Genomic DNA, 21070 nt, shown 5'->3' on the forward strand with positions numbered 1-21070 from the left:
TGCACACTCATTACTACCAGTTTCCCTAATAATGTCACTTGCAGCTTCCTTCATTGTCTCTTCTGCAAGTTGTGTTACCACATTATTTATCCTCTTCATATGTGCCTGGTAAGCTTTAGGGGCAGGCAGTTTTGGCAGTCGTAGGAGATAACACAGCTTACGTGTCTCACTATACCCACAACCCACTTCAGGCGTTGCTTAAGCAAACAGCCTATTCACCTCATAATATTTTTTTATACATTCGACACTTGAGGTTTGAAAAATAATCATCTGATATAAATCAATAACTACTACACTCTAGATTGAGACAAACAGCCAAGCCACATCTCTTGATATTTTCTAGTAGAATAGAAATTGAGCCTACAGTGCAACAGTCTAGGCAAGCCAGCTGCAAAATAATTTGCTAAGGCACCTAAAATCTAAAAGAATAGATTCACAAAAACTTTCAGTCATTGGGCCTTCTGAATCAATCTGCATGAATGGGTCTTCAGTTTCTACACTTGGTTGTGGTGGTGGTGAATTCCTTAAATGTTTACCAAAAAAATGTAGGTGGCTTTCTAATTTTCTCACATTTCTCTTATTGCCCATTATTTAAAATTGTACACACTATTTATACTAAATCACAATAATAAACACAACTAATGGTAGAAGATTGTAAATAACTTCAATATGTAACAATGTTGCTTCAATCTAGTTTCAACTCACAAGAATGAAAGAACAGAAAGCATGGAGGAAAAATACAGGAAGTTGCAAACAGATGATTTTTTTTATATTTAATTTCTACTTCACCAGAGTGTCTCACCATCTAGCGATCATACCCTGACATCTAGGCATCGATTTTGGACTAGAAAGAAGCTTATTTTACAAGGAATGCTGGACGAGGGGATTGACAGCCACAAGTGGGCATGGTTGATGACGGAGCATCTTGGAAAATAGGACATCTGAAGAAACCATAAGGCATAAATGGAAAATTTTTATACCATATGAAAGGGAAGAAAATTATCTATTGCAATAGTTACATTTTGAAAAATCTAATTTTTAATCATTTTTTGGGTTTTGTACGTGTACATATACCTTAAGATAAGATGTGTCATTCCTAAGTTATTGATTGTTGTCAGCTTGCTTGTGATGATAATACATCAATATTATTTTCTTTGCTTACTTTATACTTTATGAAGTATATTCGTATTAAAAATATTACATTTTATGAGAGGAGGGATAATTTTCCAACTGGGGGGAATCCCCCATCCTCCCTCCCCCATTAATTTGCACCCTGGTGATTCCCAATATACTTCAGCGACAAACTTTTGGCTCCTCATTTTTGTTTTCATCATTCATTTTGCTATTAACCACCTCACAACCATGAAAAGTGGCAAAGAAGCAAAGCACTGAGTTATTCCGAAATGTAACACTAGTTGCCTTTCTATCAATTCCCCAATACAAAACCGAAGAGCGTTACATGAGCATTATAGCGCTTATTTGACGAACTAAAGTTACAACTTTAATTTATATGGTAGAATACGTTTGTCTGCATATGAAAATGATGTTATCTCAAAATCGACAATTTCATAGCTGTAATACTCTTCTACAATTTTTTTTTAAGATGGGACATGACAGGAGCTTGGGATCGGAAAAACAACTGAATATCACATAGTGTAGTCGGCCTGTTGCTATGGTAACAACAGTTGAGTTGCCAAACTTACAGTTCCCACGTGGCAAGTGCTTAATAGTTCTCTTGGCGACATTTATTGTGCACACAATGTTAGCATTAGTACATTTCGTCTTTGATTCCGTGTCCATTTTTGTACTGTTTTCTTACCTTTGCGTCAGTTGTCAATGTTTTAACATCAGCCATCTTAACGACAATTGCTAGCTTCCATCAAATGGCAGTGTGGTAATCCATATTGGCAACATGGCACTGTAGTTTCAAGTTCGGCCGCTTAACTACCATGTCCCATCTTTAAAAAAAACAAGTATAGTGGGGGTGCGATATGTTCGCCAATTTTCACATCTTATTTTGCTTCTCCACAAGGTTCAGTGCCATGGCAATGTGACAAGATAATTATAATACAATAATTCGTGTACATAACGATATATATATATATATATTGATTTTTTTGGTATAATTATATACCGGTATCTAGTTTGATGTTTGAAGCGTATAAATAAAATATAAATGTATGAATATTATTTTTATTTCATAGATCCTTTTTCCCCTTTATCTACAGAACGATACCAGGTAAAATAACAGAGAGGAGAGAGAGGTCAGGAAGATAGAGAGAAGAGGGAGGACATAGGGGACAGAGAGAGAAAAGAGAAGTGAGATTATGGACAGAGGACAGAGACTTCAGAAAACATGGAGGGGAGGAAGTAAAATAGAGAGAAGACGGGAAGTACTGGGAGATTATAGGGGGATAAGTGAGGAGAAGGAGGAGAGGGAGCAGAGAGAGGACAGATAGGACACAGCGGAAGAAGAGGGAATGGAAGAAACATAGGAGAAAGAGAGAACAGACTCGTGATGGGAGAGGACAGGTAAAGGACAGATGCAACAAAGAGGACAAAAATAGAATGATGAGAAAAGGGAGGAGAGTGAGAAGAGGGAGGTCAGCTAGAACAGAGTGAGGGCGGTGAGAGTTAAGAGAGGACAGAGGCGACTAAGTGAGAACAAAGGGAAACAAAAAGGAAAAGGGGGACAGAGAGGAGAGGGAGAGAACAGTGAGGACTGAGAGAACAGGTAAGACAAGAAAAACAGTGGGACAAAAAGGACAGGGAGAACAGAGATAACGTAGTGTAAAAAAAGATAATAGGGAGGAAAGAGAAAATAGCCAGGATATAGAAAGGATAGAGAGTACAGACCGGACAGGGAGTACATGGAAGAAAAGAGAATTGAGAGCAAAATAATGAGAGAGAACACAGGGAGAACTGAGATTAAACGGAAGAGGTTGATTTCACAGTATATACAAAAGTTTAGATTTTTTCAGCAGTTTTTCCATACCAATATCAATTAATTATTTCACGGGGCTCAAACTCAGGATATAATAACCTCACTGGATTCAGACTACAGACTGATATATAACGGAAGAGATTTACTGTGTACCGTATACAAGTTTGAAATTTTTTCACGAATTAATTCTTACCCATGTTACAAATTGCTTTTAGAGAACCCAGAGGTTAATTGCCACCCTCATGTAAGTCCGCCATTGGAACCTATCCTGAGCAAGATTGGTCGTGCCATAGAATCAGTCCTATTCGGAGACTTTTGTTGCGGTTTCGTAACAAGCTCTTTTTACGGTGATGGCTTTGTTAGCCCATCACCCAACCTTAGTTTCAAACTTTCAATTTTACTACTCTATTATATTAATTTGAAATACAATGTAAAGAAAGCAAAAGGAATGGTTTCTGAAGATATCTATTCTCCTTGGTTGTTCTAGGGATTCATTGAAATGTGCAGTGTCTATAGAAGGTAATGCTAACCAGAAATAGATGTCAGTGTTTACCACTTAAATATATCAGTGTTCTAAATTAGTGGGTTTTGTTCTAAGCATACCCGATAGTAATACGCATATACAGAGAGTATTTTCTCTCATGAACAATAAATGGACAGATATTCGAAATAGAAGCAGATACACAAGTTGCAGTCAACTTCAAGTATTCCTGCAGAGAATTTTTACAATTGACAAAAAATGATGTAAAACTTCATGAAGCCAAATCTGTAACAAAATACAATGAGGTTTGACTTTGTTAGAATTAGGCTTTCTTTTAATAAATCAAATGTCATTACTTGTTGATTTGTTGTATAAACTTTTTTAGATTACTTTATCTCGCGTATTTTCTAGAAAAATAGTTCGCAAACCTAGCTGTCCGCGACTACTTATTCAATATTATTCGCCGCTAACCTCCATATCTGGAGGCTGTCTCCTCTATCCGCAACCTGAGGACTAGGGATGGGAGATTATTCGAAAATAACAGGTTATCGGTTAACCGGGTTATTACTTTTCATTATTTTAAAGTCATAAAATTAGTCACGTAAATTGAGAGGTTATTTACAATGCCAATAAAAAAAACTGCAAACAAACCGTAAGATAGTTGAAAGAACGTCATTAGTTGCTGAAGATCATCAATGACGTCCCTGATGAAAATTGAATACCCACAAATAATAAGAGGTTATGAAATTGAATGTAATTACTTCACTCACATTACAGTCATAAATAAGATATAATATAACAAAATTGAATAATTTTTACAATAATCTTGATTATAAAACATTTTGACGGGCAATTTATTCTCTTTATAACCAAAAAATATTGAAATCAAAATTTCTTTCCGTTAGAAATCTTCAATACTCGTATTATAAGCCAATCAGAAATAGTCAATTGAATGACATGGAGCCTATGGTATGGCCAGGTTGCAACTGAAATGTGTTTTGTATCGCAGCAATTGAATATGGATATGTTTCGCGTGAGTAGGGTTCAGGGTGTGTTCTGGCAATTGGATTTACATTGCACTGCGATTCATTGACTGGTTAACCACATAAAGCTACAACCTCACCCTCCTTATACCACAGACGAGTTCCGTAACAGGTACCCATGCACCTGAAAAGCTAATTACGCGTACTCTCTTTCAACAACGAACACTATATGCATACCTAGCCTTGTAGTCTCTGTAGGTAAATTCGTTTCTTTAACAATGATATAAAAAAATTCACAAACATCTAACAACCATTTCTGTACTGATAGTAAAGCGTTTCTATCTGTCCTCTTCATACTCTCAGTCCACTTTGTCCTCTCAGTCCAATCTCTGTACTCTCAGTCTACTCTATGTGCACTCTCTCTACTCACAGTCCTCTCAGTCCACTCTATGTACTCTCAGTCCACTGTACGTGCACTATCTTTACTCTTAGAGCAATCTCTGTACTCTCAGTCTACTCTATGTGAACTCTCTCTACTCTGAGTCCACTCTCTGTCCTCTCAGTCCACTCTCAGTCCTCTCAGTCCACTGTATGTGCTCTCAGTCCACTCTATATGCTCTCAGTCCACTCTATGTGCTCTCAGTCCACTCTCTGTCCAATCTCTGTACTCTCAGTCTACTCTATGTGAACTCTCTCAGTCCAATCTCTGTACTCTCAGTCTACTCTATGTACACTGTCTTTACTCTCAGTCCAATCTCTGTACTCTCAGTCTTCTCTATGTGCACTCTCTCTACTCTCAGTCCTCTCAGTCTACTGTCTGTGCACTCTCTTTACTCTCAGACCAATTCTATGTGCTCTCAGTCCACTCTCTGTCCTCTCAGTTCAATCTCTGTACTCTCAGTCTACTCTATGTGCACTCTCTCTACTCTCAGTCCTTTCAGTCCACTCTATGTGCTCTTAGTTCACTGTATGTGCACTCTCTTTACTCTTAGTCCACTCTCTGTCCTCTCAGTCCACTCTACGTGCTCACAGTCCACTTTCTGTCCTCTCAGTCCAATATCTGTACTTTCAGGAAAAACCCAATCAGATAAAGAGCCCAAGCGGGGATGGAACCCGCGCCCGAGCTCAACTTCAAACCGGAAGGGAAGCGATTTAACCGACTGTTTTGACGTTTATCTTGCAATTATTTCGCACCGATATTTCTTCTAAAGAATTACTTTTTCACGGGCCTTAAACTTCAATAATTTCTGTGTGTATCAGACACATCCTATTTATGCGACTCTGGCACCAAGCATAATTTGTTTCACATAGTAGCTTTGTGCACGTTCGCCATAATGATCCTTATTGTAAAAGATAACCCCATTCTATGCTTGTCTTATTGTCGTTGTATTTTTGTTATTTTATGACGCTGTATCAACATCTAGGTTATTTAGCGTCTAAATGAAATGAAGGTGATAATGCCGGTGAAATGAGTCCGGGGTCCAGCACCGAAAGTTACCCAGCATTTGCTCGTATTGGGTTGAGGAAAAACCCCGGAAGAAACCTCAACCAGGTAACTTGTCCCGACCGGGATTCGAACCCGGGCCAACTGGTTTCGCAGCCAGACGCGCTGACCGTTACTCCACAGGTGTGGACTCTTGTCTTATTGTCGTTTGTACCTTTGCCCTTCAGTAATTAGCAATTACGTTTCATTAAGTATGTTCTGCCTTTGCTAAACTCTCATTTCACGTCCCACTATGTAAACCGTTGTTTACATGTAAACACTGCGCTTACTCCAGCCACAGATAAGTAGGGGAGCAACCGGGCCATAGATGATCTAGTCTCCAAGCTGTCGATGTCGCGTCATAGATAAGTAAGGGCGCAACTGGGCTATAGAGGAAGGCAGTGAGCCATGGCAAGTGCACATAAACCCTTTTAGCACTACGTTCCTCATTTGCAGAACATAATTAATTGCGGACACGACATTGCAGTAGGTGGCTCCATAACATTATTCCTATTTACTGTTCTTTTCTGGGCATGCCTTTTCCTGTTATGTTCATTGTCTCTCCATTCTTTCACGTGTTTCATCCCGTATCATAACCTGATTATTGCATAGTGTCTTTATGTTGCTTCTGTTGGTAACGCAAGGGAAGGCAACATGGCGGATGTCAGTGGGAAATGGTCTAAAGTTTCTACCCTACGTTTTAAACTCGCATTGCATCTTGTTAAATGTGTTCAGATAGCTTCCCTGAGTACGGGTATTTCTTCTTCAGGAATGCACTAGTACGCCTACATGTTTTCTTTTTGTAATAGTATAAGTTTTTTTTGCAAATAATAATTTCATTACTTTGCTTCCTTAAAGGATAATGAAATAATGGTACCAGTACAGCTTCTTTGATAAAATGACATCATGGGCAGTTTCTGAATATATTATACCATAGAACTATGTCCTTTGTGCTTCTAAAATAACGAGAACAGGTTACAATATCAAAAATGGGTCAACATAATTAAAATATTACTATTAATAATCACAAATCTAATCTACACTAACATCATACCCAATTTAACATTGCATTAGAATATGCTAGTGGGGAGGGGGGGGGAGTAGACTTGTACAAAATAATTAGGAAAGGGAGCAAGCTCTGCCTCGTCAAAATGCAAGTAAATTAAATTAATGGAAGACCCAACAGTTTTTTTTATGGAGAAGAATTATTTAAAAAAATGGCTAAAATATAATGACAAAAGCATTAATTCTTAACATGCTATAAACTCTGTGGATTCCAATATGTATTTATGATGTGTTATCACAGTACAGTAATGTATGTATTTTAGTTAGCAGTCCGAAGGCTGGTTAGAACCTCATTAAGGCACCACTCATGAGGCGACTAAGACAGAAAATAATGGAATAGGATAGCCAGTTCCTTTCCCCATCCATTCCATAATTATAGTTAACTAGTAACACAGTTTACTAATCAGTATAATATGTTACAATATTGGTATTATTGATTACCAGTATCTATGTATTTGTATTTCTTCAATGTCTCAATTTTCAGCGTACTGTTCAGCAACTGAAAAAATGCTGGGTAAATATTAAATCGAAGAGAAAGAAAGAATTGGCCCATGAAACAAGGGAAAGGCTGAAGACAAGTGGTGGTCCGCCACCAGACAACACCACAGAATTCCCAGAACTAGACCTTGTAGTCCCTCATTTGAGCCATAATGTTTGATTTCTTTTTGACAATGATGCATTGCAAGTCAACAATTCACAACTTTCAACTGAAGGTAATATATAACATTCTTGTATTAATATGAATTAGTTCCTCTGTTTTTTTCAGTCGATTCGTATTCTAATCTACTGTGGACAGTGAATTAATTAAGAGCCTTAAACAGCATAATATACAATAGACAAGATGAATTCTTTTAAATTTAAAACTTTTGAAATCAAATCTGTGACATGGAAAGGAAACAATTAATTTCTTTTTATAATATAAATGCATTGAGTTGCTTCATTTCTCTTTCTGCTTACAAAGGCAAAGTAATACAGTTACTTCAACCAGTCATGTTCAATATTTTTCAGTTTCAGTTCACTAATGTCTAATGCATAATGATAGCAAACATTCAGTTGTTGTTGTTGTTGTTATTATTATTATTATTATTATTATTATTATTATTATTATTATTATTTACAGCCGTGAGTGTTGTCGAAGCAAATCCAGAAGACCTACCACAGCAATATGAAGCAGACATGACAGGCAACCTAGATGATTCAAGTGAAGTGCCTGCAACAACATCCTGCAGAAACAAGCAAAAATTCTCCCCTCGTCCTCTACCCAGAAAAACTGTGATCGAAACAGAGCTGAAATCAAGGTTAAATAGACTTCAATGCCAGATGAATTATGACGAAGAACTGCACAGCCTCAGAAAGGAGGAAATTAAATACACAATAGATTTGGCTAAAGAACAACTAGAAAATGAACGGAAAGCAGAAGAACGTAGGATAATATCTTTTGAAAGAGAAGAAACTAGAAAACAACAGGCTTTCGAAGCAGAGGAGAGGAGAAAAGAAGAAATACACAGAAGTAAAATGTCACTTTTGGAAAAAAATTAGAATTACAATAACATTTATTTAGGTTTTCTATTTTCATTTTATTAAAAAATTAAAGTTTATGTTCATTCTGGGGTTTACTTGATATATTATAGCATTTGTATATTTTAATTTGTCCTTATCATCACTTAAAAAATGTTGTTGTTCCAGTGCCTAGACACTTGACAATGAAGTCATTCGCTGCTTTGCACTCCAGTACTGGTATTTTTTTTTGTAATGATCCTGCAGCAATGCTGTGCATCTTTAATGTGATCCATGTTCAACTCTTCAGTTCCATCACACAACACAAAGGTGTATGTAATGAATAATCACCATTTGTTAAAAGAGCGGAAGTCTAATGACAGTTTTACAGTGAAGACAAAAGACTTTTCCAGCAATTCTGAAATTTAGAACTTTCGTTACCATCATAAAAATTAATTTCAGCATCAGATCTTCTATTGAAAGTGTTTCTAAACTCTTCCACTAATTAAGATAATAATAGCAATAGGGCTTTTGTTTACCTTCCGCCCTTTTAACAAAAAATGGGTTTTCAAGAAAAATATGTTTTCTTAAAATTGCATATTGAGAAAAATTGTAAGGTATAAAAAAACAAATTTGTAAAACAACATCTAATTTTATTTCACAAAATTATCAACATTAATTTAGTGAACTCTTACAAAAAAATGTTATCACAATGTCTTATAAATGTATGACCATTAGTTCAAAAACCTCTGATTGTCAAATTATGAAATCTTCATAATCGCACCTTGCAAAGAAAACGTCGACAAGTTCAAAACTATAGTAATGAGATATTTGAAGTTTAATGTGTAATAGGTCCATTTGATTTACAGTGGTACCGTACAGACACAATTAAGCCCTGCCTCCAAATTTTAACCTACTGCTTGTGGCCATATAGAAACAGATACAGAAAGGTTTTCTCTATTAGGCAGCAGTGTTATCTCAATTCATGAAATGCTTGCACTTGCAGTCCTCTTCTTTCCAAGGTGCAATGTGTGTTTAATTTTCTTCAATGTATGGGAACATTTTTTTCAAGTCATTGACTTTTTCTTTCTTCAGTGATAGTTTTGAATATATTGCATTTGTTGGACTAACTTCCACAATTTTGAATTATCAGTTCAGTGAGTTGATGAACTATGCAAATTCGGTTATACTTCGGAGGAATTATATGATAATAGGAAAATTTCTATCACAATGTAAGAATCTATCACCTCTAATTGGGAAGAGATGATCTATTTTCCTGAATATACTTGTATGTTAGACTTATCATAAATTGCCTGATCTTCATTTTATATATATAATATATTCGTCTATGTAAGAGGTTTTGCAAAGATATACAGTAAATTAAAAAAAAAAAGACTGCATTCTCTTGCAAGGAGGGCCTATAAATAATAATGTATCTTTCATTGTTTGCATTGCATATTTTCTCTTTTCTTTTCTTTCATTTAGGACAGGGGAATTATTACGTCTGTGTGTTGTTTATTAATATTTTATGTTTATCCACTATCTCAATTTAACAATTTTCATGCAAATGTACAAAGTTAAGAGTTTCCTGATTTCATTGACAATAAAGTGACATAAAACATAAAATCAGCTGCTACAAAGTTAAAGTGATCATCCACTAGAGTTTTACAATCATGAACACTTTCACAAATGCTAAAGAACACACAGAATACTTCACTTCTGTGAAATTATTCTTACTATGTAGCTAGGACATTTCCTTTTTGGCATCAGTCTGAGAATATTAATAACTCTGAATGATTTTAAGAAAAAGAAATGTTAAGTTTCTTAAAATTTAGATGTAAGGAAATATTAAGTAATTTGGGCCAATAAATCACTCCAAATTTTTATCCTGTTAAGGGCAGATGTACACATTACATTAGCAGAAATTTTGTGAAATTCAAATTTTTATAACTCAACAATAAATGCAAAATGTTTTGTGCTTATTGTGTATTCACTGCACTTCATTTGTTACCTTTGTATATGATGATCCATTTCTTGTCATCAATTACATCCATGTAAAGTGGACCTCACAATTTACCTTTTATATAAATTTTTCTACATTTTTGCACCAAATATTATTTTTTAAAGACTGAATTACTTGTAAAAAAAAAGGGAAAAATTCTAGAGTATGTTGTAGATATGAATAGAACACACTAGCATGCAAAATTTCAGGCAAATATCTTTAGTACTTTTTTTAATTATGATGAAAACTGTGAAAAATAATAATATTACAAAAAATGCGCAACAAACATATGACCATGAGATGTAACAAGTGACGTTTAAATATACATATTTTGAAAAAATGGAGGTAATTAAAAAATTGTTTCACTACATTAAAGAGGAAAGTTTACTCTATAAAAGAACAAATCAATTAAGTATGCCTTGCCTACTCAAACCAGAGGTGCCGACATGTAAAATTTATACTGGGTTGCTCTCCCAGTTTCACAATCAAGTTAAAAGATATGACCAGCCTCACGATCAGCTAGTGGTCAGAGCTTGTGGCTACAGTTCAGTAGTCTCGGGTTCGATTTCTGGCTAGAAAACAGAAAATTTCCCTTAAAGGGACCGTGTTCGTCCATGATTTGGAATTTAGATTTTAGACTTCTCTGGCACCATATAATCATGATCATCCTATCATATCGGGGTAATAACTCTGTCTTCCAGGTACCCCAACCTCAGAAGTGGATTACACATAAGCCATTGCCAGGAGAGATGCCCAGTAATGTCGAAAGACAATTTGATGGCATTACAAAAAAAAAAAAGCTGGTCAGGGCATATAGCACGTATGGGCGAATCCAGAAATGCATATAGAATGTTAGTTGGGAGGCCTAAGGGGAAAAAGACCTTTGGGGAGGCCGAGACGTAGATAGGAAGATAATATTAAAATGGATTTGAGGGAAGTGGGATATGATGATAGAGACTAGATTAATCTTGCTCAGGATAGGGACCAATGGCGGGCTAATGTGAGGGTGGTAATGAACCTCCCGGTTCCTTAAAAGCCAGAAAGTAAGTAAGAAAAAAAAGCTAAAAGATATATTTTTATGTTAAATACCAATTCTGAATAATATAATAAGATACCACAAACAACCCTTCGATGTACACAAGGAAAAGTGTTCCATCTACAACCCAACCATTCCTTATTACAAGTCGGTGTAAAATTTAGACAACATAAAGGTTGTTGGCCTGATCGTAGGGGCACAAGACACCAATGCGAGATTCTTCACCAAGTTCTGTAAATATTTAAGACTGGACAACGTATTCATATAATGCATTACACTTACAGCTTTACATGGCTTAATAATCATCCTGTAACAACATCTTAATGGACCAAAAGGTCTCATTCTAAGGAATTTTCTTAGCTTTCTCTTGCACTTTTTTTTCAAAACCTTCCAGAAAAAAAAAAACGTTGTATATTAAAGCAATATTATTTAGGAAACTTTGTATTATGACAATCACTGATTGCAGAAAGTATAATAATAAATATATACCACAGAAGTGTGACCTTAGTACAAGCACCAGTATATCATAGTACTGATGCCATAGGATTTGGGTAACTAGAGAAGAGGCTGGAAATTTCAAGACAGGCCTACATAGCACATAACTAAGCACCACCAGTATTGAAATTTTGGGAGTATTCATGATACAAAGAAAAACACCCGAAAAGTCAGCGCCTATGACGGAAACAGCATTCAGATGAGAAGCATTGGGCACAGGAACCATGTTGGGGTGTTCTTCTGCAGCTTCAAATAGGTCCTGCTTTAAAATGCCAGTAATGTGCAGAATGACACAAGCTATCACTGCTTGTGTTCTCATTGTGGTCAGTTTTTTTCATCGAAGACACTGGAACCTCTATTACCAGATGCCATTAACCATCTCTACTGAATTCCGAGTTGATTTGTGGGCCATGTATCTGAAATTAAGAAATAAAAAAATACATAAGATAAAATATAAATGCTTTATTCGGAAAATACTAGTCAGTACTTTCTTTCCAGATAGGAATAATAAGAGGACCAGTATTAAATATTAATATGCATTATTTCCAAAAGAGTTCTGACCAATAAGAATCAATTTCATTTACCTTCTTTCAGCTGCAGTCCCCAAATCATTGTCCAACACAGGGGTGAAAAGGTACACATTTTCACCAAGTAGAATACCATACCTTTAACTCTGTCTTTCTCAAATTTCTGACAGATAACAGTTTGTGCCTTGATGGATTTTCCTTAAGTCTCTTAGAACAATCTGAAAAAGTTGACACATTTTGAAAACAACTTGAAAAATATTTGAGGAGCTAGATACAGAACTGGGAGGAGTGCCATGAATGGTATATTTTATTTTATTTGTTCTGTATTTAACACAGAAATTCAATATAAGCAATTTTAAACATTATGTTATCAACTTTTTAAATTTTATATATAAAGAGAGAGAGAAAGAGAGGCCTATAATATATGAAGGCCTATTGTGCAAAAGATACCCACAAGTTTAGAGAATGTTAACAGATTTTTTCTCACCATTAGTGACACATTAATGTCAAATACAATAATGATAATGGTTGTAGGCCTAAATAGCAGCAAAGACGTAGTTAATTTATTGGGTTTTTGGTTAGGCCTATGTGCAAATACGTATCAGCTGCATTAAGAAATATATGTATTCTGAACTTTATATATCATTTTCGTAGTAATTCTTCCTGAACCACATGTTATGTTAGTAATAAATTAGTAATAAGTAGGGGGAGCCACAACAGTGCTTTGAAATATACAGGTGCAAGTAAGTAGGAAACGATTTTTATAATGAAAATATTTCTGGCTGCAAACTAATACCTCGTGTTTATATCACTATATAGCCTACATCTCATAGAAGTCAGTGGAGCAAAAGAAAATTGTCTCTCCTTTGGTGTAGTTGTTCTGGAAAAATATCACCATTTGTAATCACAAACTTTAATAATGAAGTAATCAATGTGTCCCATTTATGCCACTCATCCCGTATTAAAATATTAATGAAATTAATTTAATAAACAATGAGACAACTCTCACATGAAGACTATTTCATTGGAACTACAGTATGCACTGTTATTGCTGTATGGTATATTATAGGAAATTTCTAAACCTAGGAGTAAATACATTTGTATCGTAACGAGGTAACGCTATAGTAAAGAATTATAAACTATTGTAGTTACCAGTAATGTAAATTATTACTAAGCGCCACAATCCTGTTGATTTGTGTTAGAACATAATGCAAGATATTATTAGATATTATTTAAGATCATCTAGCTGCTTTGGTACCAATCATATTAAAATAAAGGCCTACCCAATTTGTAACAAGCTAATTTGTTTGTTATAACCTAACAACACACTGGGATAAAGTTTCTTGACTTGCCTAATAATATGATAAGATGTCAGTTATACTAATTTAAAAGTCTACTATTACATAAAATCGTTTACTTAAGATATTATTTAAGAACACAGCTGACTTCGTACTAATAATATTAAAATATAGGCCTAACCAACTTCTAAGAAACTAATTTGGTTATTAGGTTATAACTAGACATCGGATTTTTAGGCACTAAAAATTGCAGTTTTAGGCGCCTAAAATAAGCTCAAAATTTGTAAAATTAGGCTCTATTTTAATGAAAATAGGCATTTTAGGCACATCAAGGTATCATACTTATTTCTTTCACTGAAATTTTTAGTTATATACTAAAATACGCACAAAAAAAGTATGTTTAAACATTAAAAAAGAATACTATATTATATTTATAAACAGAGCTGCACAAATTTAATATATTGAAACTAATGAAATAATGATTATTGATATCAAGATTACTCATTTTAAGTTATTGAAATTCAGTTCCATGCTCAGACTTTATTATAATTATCTGCACAGTACAACACCAGAATTTTTTCTAAATTCTCCACAGTTAACCTTTGCCTTTTGTCACTGAGAATCATTTTGAAAGCAGAAAAACTTCTTTCAACCGAAACTGATGTGAGAGGCGCAAATTTTAAATTAGGTACAATAGAAACATCAATACTTACTGGAACATTTACACTTTCCCCCGATATCATTCTTGATACTTTTTCCAACAATGAAAATCCTACATTCTTATTTAATATGTTGTCCCACTTATTTTTAACTTTTTTCCCAGTTTCGCCCAAAGCAGAATGTATGTTCACTTGAGCTTCCTTTACTATTGCTATTTGGCTACAAAGAGATTGTTTTTCACGTTCTAATTGTTCAATGCTTGCAGGTATGAAAGAAAAGTTTGATGTTATGTAGGCAATATCGTTTTTCACTCGTGAGTCATTCAGACAATCTTTCACTGCTTTCACACACGCTGCACTATCAGTTTCAGGTAATTTATCAATAACTGTGACCACTTCTTTAAAATACTTAGAATAATACACCACTGACTGAATCCAGGTTCCCCATCGTGTAACAACCGGCTGAGGTGGGAGTGGGATATCTGGAAAGTTCTCTCTGAATATTGAAATCCTGGATGGGGCTTTCCAAAAACATTTTTTTGCGTTAGAAATAAACGAATTGACAAGAGGAAATTCATTCCGGATTGTTTCAGAAATCCTGTGAAGGCCATGTGCTAGACAGGTTACATGCGTGAGGTTAGGATAAAATGTTTTAAGAAGTGGAGCTGCAGCAACCATGTATGAGGCAGCATCAGTACAAAACAACAGAACTTTAGAATCGTCTATATTACCTGAGTATAAAGACTGTAGGCCTTTATTTACAAAATAAGCAATGGCTTGGCTATTCACTTTCGAAAGTTCCTTAACACATACGAGGTATGGAATCGAAGGTCCATCAGGACTAAGTTTTCCTACTACCATATTTGCTATATACCTATTCATAGGATCTGAGGTTTCATCCACAGAGACCCATATGTAAGAATCACCTATATCCTCCAGAATGGAAGCTAAAGTTTCATTGTATATTCTAAGTAATTTTTTCTTAGGGTCGACTCAGATGGGATATTTTGTTTGCAGTATTTTTGTAAAAACTGTCTTAAAACTGGATTTTGAATTGCATTCCAGGGAATGTTAGCAGCAACAAACGCTCTGGTTAAATCAGCATAGAAATTGCTGCTGAGATTGGATGAAGTAGGATGTGTTAGTAAAGTTTGTTGCAGTTGGTTTTTCTGCTGAGCTTTAGCCTTATGAGCCGCTCCTTGCACATGCTGCTTTAGGTGGCACTTCTTTTCTTGCGAAATCTAAAAATGTAAAGTAAACTGAATTAAAATAAAATCCTAATTGTTGTATTGCCGTATTTCTATCACAAAGTTAGTGGGTTCGAACAATCAAAATTTTAATGACCTGCAAATACTTTAACTATCGGAATTTAAAAGGTTAAAGTGTAGTGGTCTTAAAAAGAATTATACCTCAGGATAGCTCAGTCAATGTATAAATATTATAGGCCTACTCATTAAAATTAATATAATTTATACACCGTGTTCCGCTTATAAGTATAACAAAAGAAATAGCTATAACTTCTGAATTAATACAAGTATATAGTTGAAACCAACTGCTACAAAGAATGAAAACTGGGAATTTTTGTTACCTTATGTTCCATAAACCTCAACATGGCTTCCATTGGTGGCACGGGAAATATCCAACCGGTATTCAACCTCTACCCAAGTGTTATGAAGCATCTGTGGTGTAACATTGTTGACAGCAGCATAAATTCTTTCTTGTAAGTCTGCCAAATCACGTACTGGCGTCCTGTAGACCTGGTCCTTAACAAACCCCCACAGGAAAAAATCAGGTGGTGTTAGATCTGGTGATCTGGCAGGCCATGTGATGTACGGTGATCCTCTTCCGATCCATCTTGCAGGGAATTGTTCGTCTAAGAATGTGCGAACCATGTTGGCAAAGTGTGGTGGAGCCCCATCTTGCTGGAAAATTGCTCCATCTGGGAGTTGTGGCACAAGCATACAGTTGCAACATATCCAGGTACGTGTTTGCAGTGACTGTCTTTTCAGCAAAGAAATAGGGACCAATGATTCTGTCACGCATGATCCCACACCAAACATTCCATTTAGGGGAATCCCGTTGGTGTTCAATTACGACACTTGGATTTTCCGACCCCCAGATGCGACAATTGTGTCGGTTTACTTTTCCACTGACGTGGAAGGTTGCCTCATCTGAGAAACAGACTCGAGTTAGAAATGTGTCGTCATCGTCCACTTTATCCAACATTGTTTCTGCAAAGCGTTTTCGTTCCAGTTTATCATTCGGCGTAATCATCTGATGAAGTTGCAGCTTGTACGCTCGCAAACGCAATCTTTTATGGAGCACTGTATGCACTGTTGTTGGTGGGATGTTCAACTGCACACTAGCCTGTCGAATGGATTTCCGCGGGCTTCTCTGAAATGCCTCGCGAATGCGTTCGACATTTTCGTCAGACACTTTACGCTTGGAATGTTTACCTGCATTAGACAACAAACTTCCTGTTTCTCTGAGCTGCCTATCCCATTTCATTATTGAGACGTACGTCGGTACAGCTTCCCTCGGTCTAAGATTGTACTGACGGCGAAACAAGCGCTGTACACGAATTATGGATCTATGTTCTGCTAATGACAGCACACAAAAGGCTTTCTGCTGTGGCGTCCACATGCTGACTGACTAAAGATACGATACGAATTCTCTTATTTAATGATCTGCGCATGCGTGAGTCTTCTAAAAATAAGTAACAACAATGGATTAAAACTTCCCAATTTCCTCTTTACAATGGTACCAATCTTAACCCATTTGCATGCATTGTTATGAAATTATAACTATTTCTTTTATTATACTTATAAGCGGAACACGGTGTATATTTCAACTATTGTTACATACCTGTTTGCTACAAATCTTGCAGAATATTATTTTTCCATCGTAAGTGAATTCTGAATATTCTGTTAGCCATTGCCGGATCAATGTAGATTTTGCACTTATATTTTTCGGCATTATCGCGTTAAACTTCACAGGAAAACGTCCTACCGCTCAAAACTTCTCAACACAAATAAGGTGAGGGAAAGAGCAACTGTTAACGAGCATTCAAATGAACCGTTGTTATTGAGATTCAATTGGACAAAAATACAAAGTTCCACTTATTGTTGCATTTCCTGGTAGTGTTAACACTAGGAGGGCCATTCTTTTAAATATTTTGTAACGGTTTACCCTACTAATTCGCAGTTTTACGACTTTTCATAAATATTTCAAAAACACTCTTTCTCCAAAAATTGTGATTTTATGACACTCTGAAGGGCAGTACAGCTAATCGGTTTCAGACCGAAAACAGTCATTTTTATAGTATAGTAAATCTCTGAATCGGTAGCAGCACATGTTGTGATTGTTGCCTGCTTCAAAACTAAGGTTGGTTCTTTGTCGGCATTTATGCCTCCAAACATGTTAAATTCGGTGAAATCTATTGCGAGTGTCGTGAGATTCAAAACATTTTGTTTCCTTTATCAACGGTTTCATGGCCGGTGTGAAGCAAACTTTCCACTTTTTAAATGCCTTAAATTTCGCAGTGAATGCATGTATAAATGATAAAAAGTAAGAGTAAAATGCGAAACTTTACAGTGAGTTAGGCATTTTTAGGCGAATATTAACAAATTAGGCTCTAATAACCGTTTTAGGGCACTATAAAACTCTTTGAATACCTTTCAATTTCCATGAAACACAAATATTAATAATTATCTTTACTTTTCTCCTAAAGAAACAAAATAGGCATTTGCCCTAGAATCCGATGTCTGGTTATAACAAAAAACACACTGGGATAATGTTTCGTGCTTTGCGTAATTATGATAAGTTTCAACTTATACTCACTTGAAAGTCTCCTGTTGCTTAAAATCCTGGGACAGTCAAGAGTTGCAGAATTCTTGCAATAGGAAGATCACAACCTGTCCTTCATTCTTCAGTCAGCAATAGTACCAGTAACATAAATACCATTTACGACAGTTGTGAATCTATAACGTTTTTAAAACTGCTCATCACAGTAAAAATCTAACGAATTTTCATTGTTTATCAAATATTTTCTTGACAACCGTGGTTTATGTTCAATGGTATCTTAATTTCCAATCCTCAGAAACTCGACGGAATCGTCGTCAGCTGTAAGATAGCCGCCATTTTTGTCCTCACAGTTGCCTGAGATCGTCCCAAGACCGGTCATGGGCAGTCTTGGCCCAGTCTCTACGAAATCCTGAGAAAATCTCAAGCGCGTCTTGGAAATTAGACTATGCATACGAATTCTGTGTCGCTGTCTCGAGACAATCTCAAGACCGGTCTCAAACTCGACTGTGCATACGGGCCATAGTATTAGACTGTGGTATAAGCATGTAGCACGAGAACATATAACTGGTAATTGACAGCCGAAGCATTGGCTCCAGTGGACGATCGATCGGCAATCGTTTTTGTTACATTGTTGAAATTGAAATTGTAGCAATGTGTTGCTCATGACTTTCAGTACGACCCTCTGTACTATTTAAACTGCTTAAATTTAACTGCTTGTATAAACAAGAATGCAGTGTTGAAAATCAAATTGGATGCGTGTTTATTATTTATCGCTATGACTAGTAACCACAACTCTCAGTTACATTTCCAATAGAATATATCGTTAACATTAGCCTATTTAATCACTTTCCAGCATGTGCAATAGATAATTTGATATGAAAGGTTTATTCCATAAAGAGCTGGAGTTTATTTTTCAATTTACTTTATACTTCCTATCGAAGTAAGAAATATTCGTAGGCCTAATAATTACCCCACCAACAAAACCAATGTTTAAAATTAAACCACAGCCTCCTTCACAAATAAATTTTGTTTCAACAATGAATAAGTTTGAATATGTTTCTTTGTATCGAGTCTAATATCCTTCGTCAAATTAATTTGATGACACCATCAATGCTTTCTCTGTGAAGAAAGTGCGAAGAAAATCTTTATAATTCATAAGTAAGAGGCGTGTATTTTGATTCCAGAATTTTTTTCTTTTTTCTGAATTGTAACATTTCAATCAAAACTAATTTAAACTAAACATAACCTGTATAATAGCTGTTCATAAACTGTTTGTGGGGAGTTGGGATAAATTTTAGCACTGCCTAGGGGCAGCACTATAATACCTAAATCCAGCCCTGACAATGGCTACATCACCGATCCACCGTTAGATCTGAAAAACAAAAGAGCCAAACTGAAGATGTAAATAGGGGGGGGGGGACGACGACATCTATGTACGTACCGTTCCATAGTTTGTAGACAAATACGGCCTACAACATTGAAGTAATAGGTCTTATGGGTGAAGAGCGCGCGGAACTATTCCCGGTTTCTTCTTCAAATCTGGCAACATTTCGGCCTACAGCAGAAGTCACAAGTCGTCTATCTTGTTGATTGGTTAGAGTTTCAGTTGATATCAACCCTTCCTCTTCAATTATGTAGCATATTATAATCTTTGGTATCCGCATGGTATCTAAATTCCGTCGACACGAATGCGTCCAACGGAATATAAATTTGTTTCAACTATGGTAGGTGGCTCTGAATGAGTATAGTATAAATCTTGTGGATGCCATTTCGATGGATTGAGTTTATGCGAGTAGTTGTTTGGGTCGGCGATGTTTGTATTTCCTGTTTATATCATATCTGCCAAGAGAATTTATTAGTTTGTTGTTGTTGAGTGCTGCCTTGTGATAGAGTTTATTTGTGATTTTTTGTATATATTCGGAGAGATATTCTATTCGGAGGTCATCATGAAGTTGTCGTGTACTTGTTCCCCATCCACTGCCGTGAATGGTTCTCAATATTTTGTTTTGGATAACTTGTATCTTGTTCATGACGGATTTGCTAGCATATGCCCAAGCTGGTGCTGCGTATGTTATCATACTTCGAATTAAGGCTTTATAGACATGTAATTTAGTTTTATGTTTTAATGCTGGAGTTTTAAATAGTGGATATAATTGAAGAAATCTACCCATGGCTTTTCCTGTTAACTGAGTGACATGTTGGTTCCAAATTAGTGTTTTATCCATAGTTATTCCCAGATATCTTATTTTTGGGGTCCAGTTGATGTATGTATTGAATAATTTGAGTCGGGTCCTGGGTTGGGCTTGTCGTTTTTGAAAAATGATTGCAGAGCTTTTAAGGGGATTGATTTTAATTTTCCATCTGTAGGTCCATGTTTCATAATTATTTAAGAAGTTTTATAGTCTATTGATTGCAAATGGCAGGTTTTCTGCGGTTGATAAAAATGCGGTGTCGTCGGCATATTGAAACGTGTGAATATATGGTTGTGTAGGGATATCTGCTGAGTAGAAGTTATAAAGTATAGGTGATAGCTTGGATCCTTGTGGCAAACCTGCGTATATGTTATACTTTGTTAATGAGGCACCTTGATGTAAAACTTGAAATTTTCTGTTGGAAAGGTATGACTTAATAAGGTGTATTAATTTTGGGTTTGTTCCAACTTGAATCAATTTATGGTATAGACCTGTATGCCATACAGTGTCATAAGCTTTGTTAACATCAAGTAACATCATCGCAGCATACTGTTTGTTGTTGAAAGCAGTGGTGATTGTTTCAGTTAAGCGGAGAAGTTGCGTT

At 35.8% G+C, this 21070-nt stretch overlaps 2 long non-coding RNA genes across 2 annotated transcripts in view; one reads left to right on the forward strand and one right to left on the reverse strand.

Annotated features, from left to right (window-relative positions):
* Nucleotides 1-10442, forward strand: part of LOC138715384 (uncharacterized) — a 24156-nt gene extending 13714 nt beyond the window's left edge. Inside the window, exons 3-4 of the long non-coding RNA XR_011336268.1 lie at nt 7441-7669; nt 8077-10442. This is a non-coding gene — a long non-coding RNA (uncharacterized lncRNA). The remainder of the gene's footprint in view (nt 1-7440; nt 7670-8076) is intronic.
* Nucleotides 9578-19705, reverse strand: LOC138715385 (uncharacterized). Its single transcript, XR_011336269.1, has 3 exons — nt 18311-19705; nt 12571-12731; nt 9578-12402 (listed from the first exon to the last, which is right to left on the reverse strand). It is a non-coding gene; the product is annotated as an uncharacterized lncRNA (long non-coding RNA).
* Nucleotides 19706-21070: the final 1365 nt, after the last annotated feature.

The sequence above is a fragment of the Periplaneta americana genome, chromosome 15, assembly GCF_040183065.1.
Source record: "Periplaneta americana isolate PAMFEO1 chromosome 15, P.americana_PAMFEO1_priV1, whole genome shotgun sequence".
Classification (NCBI taxonomy): domain Eukaryota; kingdom Metazoa; phylum Arthropoda; class Insecta; order Blattodea; family Blattidae; genus Periplaneta; species Periplaneta americana.